The sequence below is a fragment of the Terrapene carolina genome, unplaced genomic scaffold, assembly GCF_002925995.2.
Source record: "Terrapene carolina triunguis isolate 2854851 unplaced genomic scaffold, T_m_triunguis-2.0 Scaffold21, whole genome shotgun sequence".
NCBI lineage: Eukaryota > Metazoa > Chordata > Testudines > Emydidae > Terrapene > Terrapene triunguis.
This window is the reverse complement of record NW_020664372.1, coordinates 21,664,109-21,677,782: the sequence shown is the minus strand read 5'-3', so window position 1 is coordinate 21,677,782 and position 13,674 is coordinate 21,664,109. Positions and strand designations below refer to the sequence as shown.

Here is a 13,674-nt window from a genome sequence, read left to right as displayed (position 1 = left end):
AGTTGAATCCAACGAGTTTGTGGAGTTACTGGAGATAGCCTATGTTATAGATGGAGCTAGCAGCACCGCCTATTACATGACCATGTTTTCAGATTCTTGTAACAGTGCCAAACTTTAACAAGTTGAGCTGAAATTCTCCATCCTGAGCATCTGCCTCAGGCTGTAGTGGGTTGTTTTGTTTCCTCCCTCCCCCCCATTTGTTTGGTTTCATTTGTTTGTTTTTTGAAATGTTTCGGCCAAAATGGGTCAGCCATTTCTAAGAACAAGTTTAGGAGAAAACATGTTTTGTCATGTTAAAAAAATCCTTACAGCCATTTTGTTGAGAAGGTCTAGCACCCCTATACTTTGGACAAGGACATTTGGCAGGCAACTGGCCTTTGTACCAAGGATGTATCTTTTGCTGTTGCAAAGAACACCTGCCCAAATTTGCATGCTACATCTCCTGTATGTGACTGTACTGCACACGTGCCATCTCCATAGCTCAATTCAGCATGTTCCAGTCTGGCGATACAGGCGCTCAGAACTTTCCCTGCAATTGCTGTTCAGGGCTAGGGTGAAGAGACTCTCTCTTCTGTACTCTCATTGACCCTCCTGCTGGCACCTAGGCAATGTGAAGGAGGAAGGTGCCTGTGAATACTGAGGGAACAAGAGCCAAAGCAGATGTGGTGGAATGAAGGAGTCAAGTGGGCCAAGCAGCCATGGGCAGGGTGGGGGAGAGGGAGCCTGAGGACTGGGGAATGAAAGATGGAGGGGAAGAACTGAGATCCTGAGTGTTTGGTGTGGAGGGGGGGCAGAGCAGTATAGAGCTGCCTGGGCAAAGAGATTGCAACAAGGACCCAGGGAAGGGGCAAAGGGCTGGGATTTAGACAGACCCAGAAGGGAGGTGGGAACTGCAACTGGCTAGGCAATAAGACTGGGAGTAGGTGGGAAGAGACTGGGTCAAGAAGCCTGAGGAGCGGAAACTGGGACTGGGTTACAAAGGAGAATACACCTGGGATAAGGACTGGGGTGGGAAAGAGACAAGACAGTAGTTGCATGGAACGGGGCAGAAGGGTCTTTGAATACAAGACCACACTCCCCCACAGAGCCTGGAATGGAACCAGAGGTTCCTGAGTCTCACCATTCCTCTGCTGTCAGCAAACAGCTGTGAAACCCACTGACAAAGCATGTGTCTTATCCCTTTCTGGTGCTGCTTCACACAAAAGACGACTACTTACTACTCTGCTATCAGTTACTGTTAGCTCAAGTGGCTAGTACGGGGCACATGTTTTTAATAATGATTTGAACAAAATAAAAAGATATCAAAGGCCATCTGCTAAGTATGAACTTCTCAACAGTACAGATATAACTTGTTTATGTAAGCTCTAACTGTAACACTGGAGGAGTTGAACTGCTAGTAGCAATAGTTTAAAAATGTAGGAAGAGTTCCCTAATATAGATAAGGTCCCAAGTCAGACAGTGGTCTGGGAGAATGACCATCTATTTGAAGAGACACTGTCACATCTTACTTGAACAAAAACTTAGGTTTTATAAAACTAAAACTTTCAAAACTTTTTTTCTTATTTCCAGCTGAAGTCTCCTTGTTAACAAAAGATTGCCTCTACAGTGTTTGTAATCCAAACATAGCAATATTTGTCCTGCAGGAGCACCAGTTGTGAAACAGACAATTTTATTTCCATTATGAGAGATTCTCCATGCTGAAAGATAATGCAAGATGTGAAGAGACATCCCAGTGAAAAATAAACTTGTGTTCTGAAGTTTCACTTAATAACTGAAAATATTATAATGTTGATAAGAACACTTATATTTTTAAAATATGGGATTAAATTCTTAGCTGATGTAAATCGGTATAGTTCCACTATCAATTTACACCAGGTTGGGATCTGGCCCCATATTTCTGAAATATAGATTGCGTCCATTTACTTCAGCTGAGAATCTTACTCATGATTATTAAACTGTGAGTGTTCCTTTAAGTATGGAACTGCATATTCAACATAACTGACTAGAACTTAGTCATTGTATTTGTGCACTCTCTTTATCTTCCAAGCTGTTCGACAACTCTCTGGTTTGATACAAAATTAATTGTAAAAGGAGAATTTTTGCAGGACAACTAATTTCTTACTGAAGAAGTTAATGCAAGATAGATAATACACAACAAACCCTTTAAAATAACAAACGTAGGGTCTATTAATAGATTTATACGAGAGCTGTGATTTGGTAAACAATTCTCATTTTCTTTGAGACAACTGAAAATGCTGTTTATAATTCAATAAACCATCAGTCTGAAAATTAATCCTTAAGAGTTATTAAAATTGAGAGCAAACATGAATTATATTTCTTTACCCATTTCAGAAAAGACCCTTCCAACCATAGTCCTGTTTTCTTTAGTGCTATGCCATCTAGTTAAATGCAAAACAAAAATTCTTAGCTAGCTTCAGCTGTTGCACATTATGCAGCAACACAGTTTTATGACTCACAATGAATCACACAGAAGTACAAATACTATTTAAGACAGCCATGTAAACAGTAAGTCAGTGAGCCAGGGCTTGACAAATGCATTTACCAATGGTGAGTAGAAAAGTTCCCTCATTAGCTGGCACATTATCCCAATGTTTGTATAGTACCCTGCACAATGAGGAACAATCTGGTTGAGGACTCTGAGTGCTACTCTAACACAAATAACACATAACCAAAACTTTCTTAAAAATAACCAAAAAAAACCCATGTTTGTAGCCTGTAAGGTTGAGAAGAAAACCTTTCAAATGTGTACTGAATGTAAATCAATCATTGTAGCACTTGTCTACAGAGGGGGTTTAGTCCATGCTAATTTGAGTTAGTGCTGATTGAAAATGCCTGCATCCACAGAATGCAAACCCTTAAAGTGCACTAACTCCCTACTCAGTGCAAATTCTAGAGTCTTCTTTCAAACTATACTAAATTTGATGTGAATTGAGTTAGTGCAGATTTACATTTCATGTGCACATAATTCTTCTTCCTCACTACTTTGGCAGTACTCCGAACGGCTATCCTACACTGCTTTTGTGGGTGTCCGTGACTGACTTGTTTATATGTGTAGCCTCCACTACTCCAGAGTCAAACTGATCAGATGTATAAAAACTGGCATGGGACCAGAATTGGCCCATTTGCTCCAGGATTCAAATATGTCAGCATAACAGCATTATAGTGATATTACTCCAGCTGTCTTACAATATGCCTCGAGCAGTCTCTTGGAGCCGTGGTGAGATTCTTAATCTCCTCGCTATCTGAGAACAAGAAACTGTGCAGGCAACTCTTGTGACCAACCACCACAATAAGAAACGTTTTGTGGGGATCTCAAAGCTGATGCCTGAGAAGGGTCACAGCTAGAATGCCTACCAGTGCCGTATAAAGAGTGAACGCCCGAAAAACCATAAGGGATAACAAAAAGCCTAGTGGTGTGCATGTAACTAGTCTATGTTATAGGCAATTGGGCAGGAGTTTTTGCTGGAACACCACAACAGAACCCTGGGCCCTTGTGAACAGTGGTATTCCACCACTTCCACCACCGAGGACACTAGGGCCCTTGCAGATGACGAGTGGGACAGTGAAGAGATCTCCCCGAACAGCCAAGCTCTCTTCGGAACTCACAGCCGCCCAATTCCCAGACCCAAATCCAGCCCAGGACACAGGAGGAAGATCCTATTGAGGGGACCTATCTTCAATTTATTATTATGCTATAGTGCTGTGTTAACTTCAGTGCCAGGTGCCTCGTGGCCGCTGCCATTATTGATAGCTGTGAGCTAGAAACCTTCCCAAGTCTCCATCCCCTCCCTCCCTCACCCAACACTATTCGCCTTCAGACTGCCCCAACCCCTCCCACAACACAATTTCAAAATGGCGGCTGGACCAGCCAGGCAATCAGCTTTTATCTTGTACTGAAGCCCTGTTGTCCATTATCTGTTTTCAAACTCATCCACTCCCATCTATTAATTTCTTTCTCCCTCCCCACATCGCTCCTTCCTGGCAAATGCTGCATCCCGTCCCCCCACTCCTAACTCCATTCACATGCTCAAAACTTGCAAGGTGCAGGCTCAGACAGCCTCTACTTCCCCTCCCCTGCCTTCCCACAGAACATTCCATAATGATACTATTTAGCTGTGTGAAATTCAAATGTTTATTGAGACAGCTGTTACAGGAAAAAAAGTTTAGTTAGTATTCACAGCTTACATGAGGTATACCTAGGTGTGGGCATTCAGGCTACTGCTCCCTGCTCAGGTACAAACAACCTGTTACAGGGATTTGTACAGGAAAAGACATTTAGGTTAGGAGTAGCATAGCCAGGCAGCTCTTAATGGCTTTTCATCAGGTTACATATTTCATGGGGGGGGAGGGGGAAAGACCTGGGAGCAGTAAAGGTTTCAAATAATCAGTGCAGAACCCAGGCTATTTTCTCTGAACTTTCTGAATGTCTGCAGGGGACATTAAACAGAATACAAGACTGAGAAATTGCTTGACTTTAATACAGACATTCTGTGGGACAGCTGCACCACCCTTGGCATAGCTCACAACTCCTTCTGCTCCTGCAGCTTTATGGAGGGGTGGGGTGTGGGAGACCATCTAGGTAACTTCACAGCATATCTCACTGGTCTGCCCTTTTTACCTTTCTGAATAAGACCATTCTCTGCCTCTCTGTCATTGGGAATCAGGACAATCTAACGGGGATACAGAGGGGACTACTATCCTGCCCCCCACTAACCTCTCAGACCCCATATAATAACTGGAGACCCAAACCAGGAACATCTCAATCTTGCCCCCATTCACACACCACTTACCGTCTGAGGTTTCCCCAAGTCTGGGATGAGCCTCAGGGAATGGAATTCAGAAACAGAGGACTAAAAAAATGCTATGATTACTTCTATGAAAATAGTTGTAATATGAACAATAACCACTTGCTTTTTTCTCTACTCCCCCGGGACCTCCAGCAGCAACACCCTCCAGGACAGGGCCTTTATCAGCAGCTGAGCAGCTGTCCAACCTGAAGGGGAAGAAATAGAAGTCTAAGAGTGAGATGTCTGGAGCCCTTCTTACAGGCTCAAAAAAAACTAGAGAACTACAGAGAGCTGGATGGTGTTTTTTAAATCTGAGCGGGAGAAAGACTGGCAACTATCCAGAGACAGAAATTAAGCAGCTTGGGACAGCGCTGCTATAACCAGAAATATCATAGAGAAAGACAGGGGCATAAAAAAAGTAATTTCCAGAGGCAATGCACAGGCACAATGCTGTGCTGGAACACATGCTGCTATTAGGTCCTCAGTCAATTAAGTACCTTCAACTAGGACTGAGCCATGTTCTGAAGCCCCTGGATAATACAGGGTATTGGGAACACCAGCAGTTGTTCCCTGCTGTAGCCCCACGGCTGTACTCCTGCAGAGGTCAGTCCCCGTCCCAGTACCATCACAGAGAAGTGTGAACATCAAAACATGGGAGCCCAGTACATTCAAGCCATACAATGCACTTGGCAACTCTGAGCCCCAACTCCAGAAAAACGTGAACCAGCAAAAGTAAGACGTTCACTCACCTGAGAACGGGAGCGTGCCTCCCACCCATTGTTGTGTGCTGCCCCCCTCCACCATTCTTTATTTGAATTTCAGACTTCTTCACATTAAAGCTGTGTTTCATGTTGTTACAATCACGATGAGCAAATTTGTAACATTTTCCAAGTATTATTTTGGCTGTTACGTACTGGCATCACTTGTGCAATAAAAACATTAAAAAGTCACAAAGACTCTGCAGGGCATGAAACAAGAAACAAATGTTCGCAACTCGTAGGTTTTTACAGAAGTACAAAAGCACAGACACAAGATACACAGTGCAACAACATGCTACTTCTGCGACCAATGAAAGCAACTCCAATGCTCATGATCCAACACTGCTCCCAGCACCACCCCCACAACCGGGATAAGTGCTGGACATACATTTCCACATTTGAGCCTGGGGCCTGAAAAAGAAAGAACAAGACACCCCTAACAGAATTGCCCTAGTGGTTTATGCTTTCTGGCGGAAGCCTTGATGGCTGCTCATACCACCAAGCAAGTCTCTGCACCTCAGCCTCCCACCCACTGTTAAGACTCTCTCCCTTACTCTCACAAATACTATGCAAAAATACAACACAGAGATATAACCTTAGGGAAAACTTTGTTGTACCTTAAATTTATGTCTAGCCATAAGACAGCACTGCCTTGCGTTCAGATGGCCAAATGCCCATTCCGCTGTCATTCTGCAACTATGCACACGATCATTACTGCCTTCTGTCTCCGTGGTCTGTAAATTACTTCATTAGCTACAAAAACAGAGGATAAACTGGTCTCCCCAGATAACCAGAGCAATCTTCACACCATTAATATCCATAGTGATCCTGGGAGCAAACTATCCATTATGCATTAAGGTAAACAAGCGTGAATTCCGAAAGATCCTAGCATCGTGGACCTTTGCAAACTACCCTACGTTTAGGTTTGTAAACCTGCCGCAGTGGTCAGCCAGGCCTTGGAGCACCATGGAGAAATACCCCTGTCTGGTTATAAACTCCGAAGCCAAATGTGGGGGCAAATGATAGGCACACATGTGTCTCATCGATTGCCCCAATACAATTTGGGAACTCCATCCATGAAAAGCAGTCAATCTCCTGTGCATTACCAAACTTCATAAACCAGTGAAACAGTACCTTCTGCATGGCAGCACACACCTGCATGACAATAGCCCCAGTCATCTATTTCTCCATGACAGCAATTCAAAAATGGTACTAGCCAACCCAAAAAGGCAGGAAGTATGAGACAGAGAGTGGATTTTTTGGAGTTTGACCCCAAATCTCAGAGTTTCATTGACCTCCACTACATTATCCCACAACACACAGTGAGAAAAAAAACCCAGAATGCACAGAGCTCAGCAGCAAAGTAAAGCATTTTGGGGATACCCTCCTGAAATGCTGCATGCTTAGTGCACACCAAGCCCCTGTTGTGTGTACACAATGATGCAAACTGAAAGAGAGTACAGCTTTCCTGCGTACACCCTATTAGCATGCCTACATATTGTGCACCATCTACTGTCCGCCAACTCAGTGCAAACTAAATCCCCCTATAGAGAAGCCCGTAATGTTGTCTTCCTGGGTCCTGTAAGGAACTCACACAGCCAGTGCAGGGTTTGTAATTGAATTGGTATAGCTCACCCCATATTGGGTGTTGCCCACAAGAGGCCATTCCATACCCGATATGTAAGAATTCATCTAGTGCCACTCAGTGTCTGCTCAACACAAAAGCTGCTCCTTACCCATTAGGTGCTGTGTTGTGTACTCGGAATAAGCCTGATGCTGCCTCAGCTGAATCTGAGCTTATTGTGAGTGTTACCCTGTTCCACGACAGGTTGACAGATGGACATCTGAAAACAATGCAAAGGTGTGAACTGTCCATATTCCGGATCCTCACCCTACTGAACAACAGAATTGTATAGTGAGAGGTTCTTCCTGAAAACCACCTTCGCCTCAGCCCTCTGCTTCTATTCAAACCAGATACAGGAAGAAAAAAAACTGATGAATCCATCTAATAGGAGGATCTGCTGGCTCCCACCCCTAAAATCCCCTTAGCTGTACACCATAAGATCCCTTTAGTTTTCAGAGCATGTGTATCTGCTGCATGGGCTCCCCAATTCCAGCTCCACATCTTGGGAAGCAAAAATCATGTTGATTCTACATGATGCCCCCCAAGGCTATGCAGAGAGAGCAGTATTTGCCTGCAATGGAGGTTATGAATTACCTTCATTTAACTAAACTAGGTGTTAATTCTGGAATGTCTCCAGGACATTGCTAAAATAGCAGTGTAGACCTGAGCAGCACTGCCTGGGCATGTACAGAGCAGAGTAGGGGGTACACCCCAGGGTTCTGGCATCTAGGGCACTATTGGACTAAGCCAGGGGTCGGCAACCTTTCAGAAGTGGTGTGCCGAGTCTTCATTTATTCACTCTAATTTAAGGTTTCGCATGCCAGTAATACATTTTAACGTTTTTAGACGGTCTCTTTCTATGTCTATAATATATAACTAAATTATTGTTGTATGTAAAGTAAATAAGGTTTTTAAAATGTTTAAGAAGCTTCATTTAAAATTAAATTAAAATGCAGAGACTCCCGGACCAGTGGCCAGGACCCGGACAGTGTGAGTGCCACTGAAAATCAGCTTGCGTGCCGCCTTTGGCATGCGTGCCATAGGTTGCCTACCCCTGGACTAAGCAGTGCCTCATCATCTATGATGCTATTTATACCTGTGCTGGCTGGGTTTGCAGCATTGGTATTCTACACTCTGTCCTAAGTGCAGACCCACCAATAGATAAGAGATGACTCTGCACAAACAACAAGAATGTTTTGCACCAAAGAAGTACAGTAAAAGCTACAAAGACCAAGGAAATAGAGTCAATATAACATGTCAGCAGTACAAGCAGCAGACCTGGGACAGCTACATCTGTGATGACAGTATGGCCCACATAGTTTACACTAAGGCTATGTCTACACTAGAGACCTTACAATGGGATAACTTTATCAGTGCAGCTGTCCTGCTGTAAGGTCTCTCATGTAGCCACTCTATGCCGACGGAGACGAACTCTCCCATCAACGTAATTAAACCACTCCCCAACGAGCGGTAGTAGCTATGTCCCGCTGACATAGCACTGTGCACACTACCACTTATGCCAGTGAAATTTATGTCGCTGAGGGGGGTGTTTTTTCCATAAGTGGTAGTGTAGATGTGGCCTAAGATTTAATTCCACCGCTACCAAAACGTATATTATGAAAAATTGTATCTTAGAGTCAAAGTTCATGCAATACTTCATTCACTACCTGTTAGGATTACAAAAGAGAGATTTACCCCCTCAACGGAGTTCTCCAAATGGATGGGCTCTATTTCCTAACCCTTTCCTTCCCTACATCATGTGTTCTCCCTCCTCTATATTTTCTGCTTCTTCCACTCTCCCTAAAAATAAATTTAATTAATTAAATAGAATTCCTCATCAATGGCCGGGGCCACTAATTTGGATATCCCCTTCTAACAACCTAATAGCTACCTCTGAGAAAAAAGCACTTTGATAGTTCTAAGATACAGGACTTTCACAGGTCATACTCTGGACCTGATCTTCAGTGTAGATTTCAATACTGAGAACACTAAATCCCACCCCCTCCCTTGGACACTGTCAGACCATCACCTCATTACGGCCCCCTCCCTAGGACTACCCCAGGAACTAAGGACCATCACAAACCTTACCAGCTTCTGCTCCAAGTGTAAGGTGCATTTTCTCTAATACAAATAATAAAACCATGTACATGTTGCTGTGTATTTTTTTAAATACCTACCGAAACAAGACACTCCACTGTACACACTTCTCCCCTAGGAAGAGGATGAGAGAAGAAACATATGATGGATGTTAGTCATGTTGTTTAATGCACTATTGGAAGGCATTCAGATACTATGGTGATGAGTGATATACAAGAACATATATAGAATAGTAAAGTTGAGATGCAACAGACACCATTGTCAAGAACATTCTGACAATACTGACTTTTATATCATCTCAGCAGACAGAGTCACGAGGTTATTAAGAGTGCCTACCTGAGAAAACCTCTCAAGAAAAGGTCATTAGCTCAACTTGAAAACAAATATTACGTCTTGCTAGTGAGAAGAGCAACACCAAGAAGCTAATCAAGACACTAACTATTGTAACCCAATGAATCGGGCTGAAACTGAAGGCTACACAGGAAGTCTAACTTGTTTAGAATGCAACCACCCACCTCCTTAGCTGAAAGCTCTAAAGAACATATCACACTGATGCTGTGCACTCTTCAACTCCTAGTTCACTTCTAGTACCAATCTGTCTTAATGTTTAAGACAGTCAACGTGCTGGGACCAGTTTACATGAGAAATCACCTATCTACAGAGCTGCACTCCTCTGGGACAATCCTGCTGCCAAAGGTGAAGCTCTTGAAAGACACAAATAAGGCATGCTGGATCAGGAACACTCAACCATGGAAAATCTACTGAAGTGAATAAGGCAGAGTCTAAGCATGACAGTTTTCAGAGTACACTACAAGACTCATCATTTTGCAAAAGCTTTTCTGCAATAAGGAAAGATGAAGGATTACACATGCAGATACACCAAACCACCATAGCAAACAAAAAACTGCTAAAGTTGGGAGAGACAAAATTCACAGCTTTATCTTGATCACATATATATGGTGCTTAGGTGTTTCTAGGGTGCCCTTCACAATATCTAACATCAACAGATCAGAATCAGACCTCTATGACTTACCACTGGAAGCATGTAAAAATTACACACACATCTAAGTGGTTTCACTAAGATACTACATGACGCTCTTGTGAAAAAGGTATTATAAAAGTAGCTAATAAGAAGAGTGCGAAAGTTTTATTTTTATATACTCTAGAAAAAAATACACACAAGCACAATTTAAACAGATATAAGGGGGATGGGGGGAGTAGGCGCAGCTGGGGGTCTACCAGTGTTGAAAAAACAGCTTCTACGTTATTTTCATCTCTGCTATTGACTACTGCATTCACATCTTCTCTGAGCACTTCAGCATCAAAAAGCTATCAACAAACTGGAAACAATTCAGAGAAGAGTAGTAAAAATGATTATGGGGTTGTAGGAATCATTTAAAGAAAGATTTAAGTGGGGTTCTACTCTGATAAGATACTTTACAGATTTAATACCTATGTGCAAGGCTCTGAGTTTTTCTAGGCAGGTTAGTTTGGACCCAAATTCTGCTGCAAGGTCTCTTGATTCTGAAACACTCTAGTAGTGTCCCAACAGGCACTGACAGACTTTCTTCAGTGAGCAGAGAGGTTGGCTTAGAAGTAGTTAATATACACAATCAAGGTATTAATGAGTGAGGCCATAGTGACAGTTAATCAGAGAACATGTCTAACCTAAAATAAAATCAGACTGTACATGTGATGCTGGCAGACCATGTGCCAGCTTATGCCAAGGTCCTCTCCACTGAACACTGACAAATACGTTGTTGGAACCAATCTGGCTCATCTGTGTCTTGGTATAATTCTAATACCTCTTTTAACTATAAGAATGCATTTAATGCTTAGGACTTTATGGAATGCTTGTAAATTGCTGCATGTATTAATCTCACTTCTAACATCTGTATCCCATATTATAAGGTAATATTTGAGTGTTTGCATTGTGATCCCCAGTAACTATAAATCACCAGACAGGAAAGAAACATTAACTACTGTGAAATGCTGATCTCCAACAGAAGGTGTCATGTGCTTCCCCACAAGGAAGGGACATTGACACCAGATGTACTAGAGTGGAACATTAAAGAGGACAAAAGACTTTGTTGTTTACTCTCCCCCTCCAGTGAAGAGGAGTCTTAGGGCTTGGCTACACTTGCAAATTACAGCAGAATAAAGGAGCCCCGGGCACACTAGCTCACTACCCATCCACACTGGCAAGGCACGTAGAGGCACGTAGACTCCACGGCTACAGCGCTGCTGGTACTCCACCTCGGCGAGTGGAATAATGTTTGCTGCACCCCCGCTGGAGCACTGCAGCGCCAGTGTGGACAAGGTGTTGCATTACTGCGCTCTGATCAGTCTCCGGAAACGTCCCATAATCCCCTTAAGTCAAGTGGCCACTCTTCTCATTGTTTTGAACTCGCTGTAGGAATGCGGATATGCTGTCTGAAAGCTCCGTTTCTGACAGACGGCTGCTTATCTGCTCCGAGACACATTAGCGTGGAATGCTGTGTGTGAGAGAGGCGGGGGGGAGGGGTCTCCTGCTGTCTGAAGTTACAAGACAGCATGCTGACATGCTCTCAGCCCCCCAAAAACCCACTCTCTCCCCCCCCACATACACACAACATACTCCCTGTCAGACTCCATCCCACCCCACCCCCATTTGAAAAGCATGTTGCAGTCACTTGCATGCTGGGATAGCTGCCCATAATGCACCGCTCCCAATGCCGCTGCAAGTGCCGCAAATGTGGCCACGCAAGTGCGCAAGCAGCTGTCAGTGTGGACAGACTGCAGCACTTTCCCTACTGCGCTCTCCGAAAGCGGGTTTAACTCACAGCGCTCTACATCTGCAAGTGTAGCCAAGGCCTTAGAAATGAATTCCTCCCATCAGCTGAGTTTGCAGCACTAAGCAGAGAGGGGGCAAGGAGGCCATGGTGGATAAAACTCAATTATTTTAAAAAAAAAATAGATTTCTTGTATTTAAATCGGATTTTTTTGATAAAATGCTTTTTGAGGAAAAAACCTATCTAAAGATAGTTTTAATTAAGATATCTTTAAGCTATAATGTATCTCATCATGGAATAGGGATTATAAATTCTAATTCTATAGTATGAGACAATATATTCATGTAATGTTTAAGAAAAGTTTTGTAAATGAGTTATAATAGTTCATGGATTAGGGACCCAACTTTATGGGGCTCCAGGGGCTTCTGTATAGATTATTTTGGTTAAATCTTTCTATCTACCCAATGGGACTCGATATCTTCTAGACTGAGCACTATCAGAGATGCTTAGTTTTGTAGTTCTCAAACTGTGGATTTGTGTCTCCAGAGATAACATGCTTGCTAACAGCAAAAAAGTTTTAAAATAAATAATATATAGAGGTGAGAAATAACAGACCTCAACCCTATTGTCCCTCTGCAAATTTGTGTACACAGAGTCAATCCCTTACATCTTTCTAAAGTGAAAAGTTTCAAAAAGTTCAATGAATAGAAGATTGTTGGGGGTGGAATAGATCTGGACAAGGAGAAGTCTGGAGATAAATGTGAGACGGGAGGGACAGGCAGTAGAAACAAAAATGAAACTGTTTGAGCAGCATATTCCAGAAGTCTTGAGGTCTTTCTGAGTGTAGCCTTCATTGATTTGAGATCTACCATACCATTCTCTCACTACAAGGGAAAACCTATAATGGCAGCAGGCCATAAAAGAGACTCAGTTTGGGAATATTTTAATGAAGTTCCTCTACCTGTGGGTAAGACAGGCATGCGCACAATATGCAAACAGCACAACAAAGAAATATAAGGCCTGGTTGCCCAAATAAAACAACATCATGAGAAGTGTTCCTTCTGAGGAGGAAGCTGCGTTGAAGATGATGAAAGGAACATATCTGAACATGCAGGATCTTCAGGTTGGTAAACATTTTTATTTCATACTTCTTTCTTAAGAACTGCCTGTCGTACTTCTGGACTATTCTTGAATTCTCATGTTTGAGCAAAAAATACAGTTGTTACTCTATGGTACTATCATTTTAGATGCAGTTGTGATAAAAAATAAATAGCTGAAATAGGCAGATCTTCCTTTTACAATTTCACCTTTAAAGTAGTACTGCATGTCACTGAATGCAATGAGTAATAATAATTAAATAACTGCATTGACTTATTTTGTTTAGGAGAATCCATCCTCAACATACAGGATTCTGACGACTATCCACCTTCAAAATCACCATCATTTTCTATAGTTTCAGAGTTATCTGCCAATGATAGTGTTTCAGTCACATCATGTATGTCACATAGCCACAGTATATCACCTGTAGCAAAAAGAAAAAAAAAAAATCTCCATCATCCAGAAACAACCATAGATAAGTTTGTGATAAGAACCAGCAGATTACAAAAAGAGGTAAT

The 13,674-nt window shown here is 42.6% G+C and overlaps 1 protein-coding gene across 8 annotated transcripts in view; it reads right to left on the bottom strand.

The window, feature by feature from the left end:
- The window catches only part of MBNL2 (muscleblind like splicing regulator 2), a 143,403-nt gene that overhangs the window by 123,271 nt on the left and 6,458 nt on the right, over nucleotides 1-13,674 (bottom strand). Inside the window, exon 1 of one of the 8 annotated variants that reach the window (XM_024195748.3) lies at nucleotides 4,812-4,892. The exons of the other annotated variants lie outside the window; for them this stretch is intronic. The gene's annotated coding sequence lies outside the window, so the exon portion shown is untranslated. Of the gene's footprint in view, nucleotides 1-4,811; nucleotides 4,893-13,674 lie in introns of those variants that run through there. 8 annotated transcript variants of the gene reach the window in all.